This window comes from Cryptotermes secundus, unplaced genomic scaffold, assembly GCF_002891405.2.
Source record: "Cryptotermes secundus unplaced genomic scaffold, Csec_1.0 scaffold460, whole genome shotgun sequence".
NCBI lineage: Eukaryota > Metazoa > Arthropoda > Insecta > Blattodea > Kalotermitidae > Cryptotermes > Cryptotermes secundus.
The window spans coordinates 216-8,020 of NW_019735560.1; the positions used below are offsets into that span (position 1 = coordinate 216).

At 39.1% G+C, this 7,805-nt stretch overlaps 1 long non-coding RNA gene across 1 annotated transcript; it reads right to left on the reverse strand.

Annotated features, from left to right (window-relative positions):
* Positions 1 to 416: 416 nt before the first annotated feature.
* Positions 417 to 6,704, reverse strand: LOC111869552. Its single transcript, XR_002843687.2, has 3 exons — positions 6,503 to 6,704; positions 5,108 to 5,213; positions 417 to 721 (listed from the first exon to the last, which is right to left on the reverse strand). It is a non-coding gene; the product is annotated as an uncharacterized LOC111869552 (long non-coding RNA).
* Between the last annotated feature and the right edge of the window lie 1,101 nt (positions 6,705 to 7,805).

Genomic DNA, 7,805 nt, shown 5'->3' on the forward strand with positions numbered 1-7,805 from the left:
CCATAGTGATTTTAGACATTGAGGCTCCCAAAATTTCTATACAATTGGCTTACAGATGGTGGTGGAGCATTACACCAGAGAGACATAGCAATCATAATACAGAAACTGGAGGACACACAGCTTTCAAATGCCATCACCCTGTGACTTCCAGTAAATGCTGATCTTGTTAAACTTTTCCAGTGTGTGCACAAACTAAAGCTAAGTACTATGGTGTCAAAAGCTGGATACAAAAGGTAGACTGCAGATACTTGAAATCTGCACGTGGTAAGATAGTTTACTATATTATATTATACTAACGCACAATAAACTGTAGCAAACTGTACTATAATGTATCACACTGCTTTGTATACTCTACTAAGAGATATTATTTTATGATCAATTCATGACTATAACACCACAGAAAAGGTGTTCACGTAAGGGTGTGCATGCACATGTGTCTCAGTGTGCTCTTGCCTTGAATCCTAGCACCCTGGCTTTCAAAAGGCAGCACTATTCATACATTTGCAAGCATTTCCTGCTTGCTACTTAATACTGATGCTTGAATGTCACTGAAACTCTGTAAACTGAATGCAAATATGATGATGAAGTGAGGTAATGTAACGCAACATGGAAGCAAAATTAACTTAGTTTACCTCCTCTTGTGAAATTCTTGCATCCAGAAGCTGCACCATCTCAGAAGCCTCCCATACACAAACACGTCCAGTACAGACTACGATCTGGCCTGCAATGCAAAATGGTACAATACATTACTGGGATATACATATAATACAGCATGGGTTTTATTTTTCTTTCATTAGTGGCGAGGATTAACAATAGGTAGTGCTGTTATTTCCTGACTGGCTGATGCCCTGCTCTAATGAATGCCACCAACCAAGCCTACATGTGGCTCCTCCTAACAGGGGCTGCCACTTGAAAGCAGGAGTTCAAACAGGAATCTCGTTTCATACCGTTAGACAAAGCATGCCAATCACTAACCCTGTGTCACAACCCTGCATATGAGACCAAACACATGCTGCTACACTAACTACCTGAAAGCCTCTCCCCCATTCACCACCTGTCCTGTATACAAGGTCCCTACATGCCCTGCCTACTTCCTTACAGTACTGAACTGGGGGGGGCGAAAGTTATATGAGATATTGGCTGGCTGGTTGGTTGATTTCCAATGGCTGCATCTGGGATCATTTAACCTATTTTGCTTCTTGCTTCCCAATAGAGAGCACTCAAGTTCTTGCTACGTTGCATCTCCTTGTTAAGATTAGGGCAGGTGTTCTTTTTTCATAGATGATCCTGGCAAGTTACACAGTGTACATTCTTCTGTGTTATATATTCCTATCTTACAAAGATGTGCTGCAAGGCAGTCATGTCCTGTATTGAATTGAAAACTTGCAACAGGGTCTTTTCTGAGTTTCTTGCTGTTAAAATTTATCAAGCAGTGAAATTACATTTTACTCTATCTATGGAACAAGGTCAAAAAATGCTGGCCTAGAAGAGTGAATGTAACATGACACCTGTGGTACAGGGGGCTCCTTGTAGAAGCTGCACAATACTTGCTCACCCACAAACTCGATACAGATTTTCTTCACTGATACAGCTCCCAAACTGCCAATATACTATAACAATTATGCACGGCTTTACAAATTGTAAATCTGAACATACTATACAGAGTGAAAAAAAAAGCAAGAACATCAAATATATTGCACAAAATGTGTCCTGTGAGGTTTAGTTTTCAAGATATGCTTCAATGTCAAGTGGCACAAGCTATTTAATGATCATCTTTATTATCAAAGTATCCATCAATAATGCAACAATATAATAGACATTAGGAATATGTTTCACACTAAAAAAGTATTTCAATACTTCTTGATGTTGTTAAAATCATTACATGTCAATAGGACATTAAAAGCATATTCTGTACATTAGAAGTGATTATCCAATTTTCTAACATGTCTCTAGTCATATATTTGTTCTAGTTTACATGTTTTGGCCACATATGGGTCATCTTCGGGTAATTTCCCCTCTTTTGGGGAGACCACTGCACTGTATACTTGTTCACTGTGCTCCCATGCACGTCAACATTTGAGAATGCCGTCGTATTCTATTGCGGCTGTAGTAGTTTTTGTGTGTCGAATGTATCACTAGTGCAGTCTATCTGACAGGTACACAGGACAATGGCATTGGGTGATATTAATGAGCTCCACTGGGCTACAAACCCCAAGACACTATACAACACTTTAGTCTGGGGCCAAGATTAAGTTACCACTGAGCAGGGGCATGTCTGCTAATGAAAATGTTCAGAAAAAACTCAGGGAACGTGACCTGCCTAAATGGGGCACTGTATATTCTAACAAGAACTGGTACGTATGTCTGGCATCTGAACACACACATCTTTCAGTACAGGAGGGTCCCTGCATGAGCTAGACAGAGGAAGATGCTACATATGAGTTTTGTTTTTCCTGTCAAACACAAGAGTTTACAAAACAATTCACTGACATTTCACTGTGCATAAACACGGTTTACTGGTCGTACAATGTCGCAGCATGCTTCAGCTCATGAAGCCATCATCAGGCGAAACAAATCATGTACTATTTTCTTACTGAAAACCATCACAACACAACAATCAATATGTGTAAGTAGCTCTAGGAGATACTTTTGCTACATGTTTCGGCCTTCAAAAGGCCATCATCAGGCAAATATATTAAACTTTTCATTACTGAATCGCATGTCAAATATAGGATACAGTGCTAAACTTCCAAGTGTATACAATGGTATAAAATGATCTCAGTGAATATAAAATTTAACAAAGACAAAAACAACATCGTTCAGTGTGACTATTTAAGTTTTATCACTTGAAAACTCATCACCCTTACATGTTTTGATCCCTACGGATCATCCTCAGATCATCAATACTTTTTCTGGAAACTACTATTACACTAGGTGTTAAATTATATACATACACATATAATGTCTGAAATACACAATGTACACAATGTTCAAATTTTCACAGTCACAGCAGCCTTCCTGGTATTAATTTTTTTAAGTTTTTTAAAAACTTTGTTGTTTAAGATTAAAATTTATAAACCATGCAGGTTCGTATCAATTCTCCTATTGTCTTTCTTGGAGATGGCTGATCTTGTGCTGCCTGTGGCTTGCTGTGTTGTTTACACCGTGTAAACAACACAGTAAGCCATGAACAAACATGGACAATTCTAAGAATCTCCTTTCTCAAGATAGACAGGCAGCACAAGATCAGCCACCTCCAAGAAAGACAATAGGAGAATTGATATGAACCTGCATGGTTTATAAATTTTAATCTTAAACAACAAATTCTTTAAAAAGATAAAAAAAAAATTAATACCAGGAAGGCTGCTGTGACTGTGAAAACTTGAACATTGTGTACATTGTGTATTTCAGACATTATATGTGTATGTATATAATTTAACACCTATTGTAATAGTAGTTTCCGGAAAAAGTATTCATGACCTCTGAGGATGATCCGTAGGGATCGAAACATGTAAGGGTGATGAGTTTTCAAGTGATAAAACTTAAATAGTCACACTGGACAGCGTTGTTTTTGTCTTTGTAATTGTTAGTGTGACGGACCAGAATGAAACAAATCAAATTCATAAAATATAAATTACAATAAAAGTTGAAGTCTTAAATAACCAGTTACATAGTCAAAAGTATAGTTAAAAGTTGTATTTGTTATGGTATTTGGAAGTTGGCGGTTGTAAATGTAATATATGTAATGCTTTGTAAGATTTGAGGCTTTCACGGCGGTGACTATGAAGAAAGCAGTCTTCTGGGATTTGGCATCGTGTTAACACCACTCTTTCCAACCCGCCTTTGCTTGTATCGGCGCAGTCAGAATGGTGCTATCCCTGCTACACCTGTTTCTACCTTAGGACAGTGTATGATGGCTACTGGAAGTTGTCCTCACAAATCAAACTAAGGAAGATCGGTATAGGTACGGGAAACTAGCTGGGTCGGTTTGCATGAGTCTCAAGGTAGCGATGCCGAAGAAAGCGTTTTTCTGAGAGTTGAGCCAATTGACGTTTATTCACCTGCTAATTCACCACACTGTTAAATTAATGTATTCTTAGCTTTAAGTTACAGCGTTACTATCGGCAAGCTATGTCTCGGAGCGTGCAAAGGTCACGTCCGTTCAGTTCGGAATATTGTGAAAGTCTCTCTTTCTGTGGAATGGCTTGCACCCCCACGCCGGGAATTCGAAAGATGGTGTTGACATATACATTTTCATCCCATCTTCCGTAGGAAGCTTGAACGAGGCAACCCAATCATACTGGCCCTCATTCACAGGCAATTGTAACAAGCTCTGACCTGTCCTTTTAGGCGCGTCCGGTTCCCTGTACCCAAGCTAAATTTATGACTGATCGTAAATGTCATAACTCCGGATTTCTTGTTTCTGCCAGAATCTAGAAATTTTCAACGTAAACATCGTATTGCACGTCCCAGACGACAAAATACGATATTATAGATCACGATACATTTCCAGTAATATCGAAACATAAGACTTTTAAATTAAAATTACCGAGAATTAATTAGAAATAAATTTCACGTTCATCTATAAACATCCAAATAAATAAGGGCTCAAAATGATCAGCGTCAGTGTATAAGTGGTGTTAACCGACGTTTCGGAGGAACGTATTGCAGAATTCTTATATTTTCTTCTACCCTGAAGATGGAGGCGATACGTTCCTCCGAAACGTCGGTTAACACCACTTATACACGGTGCCAAATCCCAGAAGACTGCTTTCTTTATGTAATGCTTATACGGATCTATTATATACACAATAGCTGATGTGGTGTTTGGAGGCCTGTTGTTATGTTGTATGTTATTAAATATTTGATACCTGGAAATAATATAGCATTGGTAACTATTATTGAATTACTTAGTGATTGTATATGGTATTGATTGAATTATTATGGTAACCATGGGTGAAACATGTTGCAAACGTATCTCCTAGAGCTACTTACACGCATTATTAATTGTTGTGTTATGATGGTTTTCAGTAAGAAATAGTATATGATACACAACAGGATGTATTCACTAGTGGGAAAAAAAGTACTACTGAATTATGCCTCTTACATGGATCCACAGAGATGAAGATGCCATGTGGCTCCTGCTCACTCAGAAACTCGACATCCTTCATCGCTGGAAACAGCTACCCTTCACTGATACCACCATTCCAGGACTGCCAACATGGACAGCACAGATAAAGCTATACAAATTCTACTCATAAATCTGAGTGCACCATGAAGTGTGTTAACCAATCCATGAGTGTGCTAAATCAAGATGATCCCCTGACACTGAGTTTGGAACTACAAGAGGCACTAAACTTTAGTGATACACAAACTTGCTGGTTGCTCTCCGACTGAACTCATACGCTCCTCACCAATGATTGCTGCTGACATTTCATCTGCTGCAATGATATCAAGTGACAGCAAAGTCTTGCAAAATGCCAGTACTCTTTACCATTTCAACAGAGTTCTATACCCAAACACAGAAGAAGACTGGCATTGACACATGTGTGTGTGTGTGGGGCCTTCTGCCCTTCCCAGCTTCATGCCCCTTGCCTAGTTCTGCTCATACACTTTGCACCCTATCCTCCGCTAGACTGACTCTACAGCACTCACTCAACAATAGATTATGAGTGAATAGTGAAAAATGGTTGCGCCTAATTTGAGGAACTATTCTGCCACTCAGCAAAACTAAGGAACACCTCCATCAGGATAACAGATCTCTGGAATGAGATGTGTCTGAGGCCTCTAGAATACACGCATGGCTACTGACTCAAAAATGTTCAGAACTGTATAGATAAATCTGTTACATACATCACATACAGGATGTCTTCACAGAACATATAGCAAAGGCAGAGAATCTGTTACATGTTTCTATCTCGCTATGACATCAGTTGTGATGACAGTCTCTCCACAGGCACCTCTCCACAACTGTCAAACAAGTAGTAACAATTATACTATGCTTACACGATCATTAATTATAATCCATCTACAGGTTGGTTATTCAGATGCCTTTTCAAATGATCTTTTCACTAGGTATTTTGAACGCTGCCTGCAGTCCCACTTTCTTCAAACCGTGCTGTTCGATAAACTAATTGTTTCCTTGGTACTGACAGGATAACTAAACTGTGGCCTGGGAAGGAGTCCCAACCAGCTAAGATTCCTTACCTTATCCTGTAATCTAGGACGGAAACAGCCCACAAATACGGATACTCTATATACTGCCAGCTTCAAACTACAGGAACATATATGATGAACATTACACATGCTGCTACATACCATAATTGTCCACTTACTGCAAAATCTTATGTCGACACGATTTTAAAACTTAATACTGAAATTACATACGCCACACATTTATGAAATTTGGTTTTCATTAAATCAAAAACTTCCTCTCCATTCCTCCTATATATCTATGGCTGTAGAGCCCTTGCGGACATTGGCCGCTTTTTCAGTATCTTACCAGTCGGTAGACCTCCTTGGACAGCGGATCAGCCGGTCGGAAGTGTCGGAAGGCCGCTACCAACACAAGCATAGAATAAGAGCAAATAGAAATCCATGCTTCCTGTGGGATTCGAACCGACCATTGCAGTCTGCGAGTGAGGGAAAACGTTTCATAACTTAGATGTCTTGGACACCACTACCATACTGACGATCCTGACGATTCTGCTATGGTTCCATTTACAAAAATGGCTACCGCCACGGAATACTAACTACCGAGGATTAGTAATAATTGCAGATCCGTGCTACAACTCTGTCCATGGATTAATTTTGAAATGATTAGCAGTTTAGTAAGTGCCATCTATATGCAAGTCTTACATTTCATGGCTATGATTCCGGCATCGGTAGCTCAGTTACCGTCAAATTCTCTACTATTCCGCGGGATCGCTCAGTTTTGAGCGTTTCGGGTTTTTGCACTTTGGCCGTTGTCCGGTACTCTATAGAACACAGGGTTGTTACGTCGATTACATAGAGCTAACCTCAATCACTGCGTTATATTAGAATACATAGTCCCACAAAATAAATTCAAATTTAGTAAATATACCAAGAGTTAATCCAGTTAATTAAAAATATCCCCCTACTTGTTATTTTACCACTGTATGGATGCTATTCTCTTAAATTCTAACACTTTTTCTGTATCCCTGTAATATTCTGCTCTCTCCCCTTGATTAATGCTGAAGTTGAAGCTTGTTACTGCAGGCTGCTACGAGTGAATTTTGCTTGGATCCTCAAAAATCAGGTTTACAATGAACTGACAAGACAAGACACAGTGAGTTGAGTTCAAGTGTCTGAAAGTCACCATTGCCAATGAGATGGGCTGGAAGACATGTCTGTATCCCACCAGCTCTAGACAAGGGGTATGGGGCTATATCAGAAAACAACACAGCACATTTGGAAAGGCAACAGATTCTATCACACACAGCCACACTATAGTAACTGTATAGCAATTTTGTTGTACATTCAGAGACAGCAAGTACGTACACCTATAAGTTTATGCACTGCAATCAGATACATGACTACAGTTACGCTAAAATTTCTTAGCAGTATGGGCAACAACACACTTGGATACAGTCCACATGGTAAAGAAATTTGTTTCAATTAGACACATGTTTGCATACAGTCAAACACTTATTCAAAATTATATTTTAGCATTTTGCTATAATAGTTGAATCACTATGTTGGTGAAGCATGTTGACTATGTGGTGATCTGACCAATGACTGGTGAAGTTGTACTTACTCAAAATAGGAATTAATCTGCAAGGTAG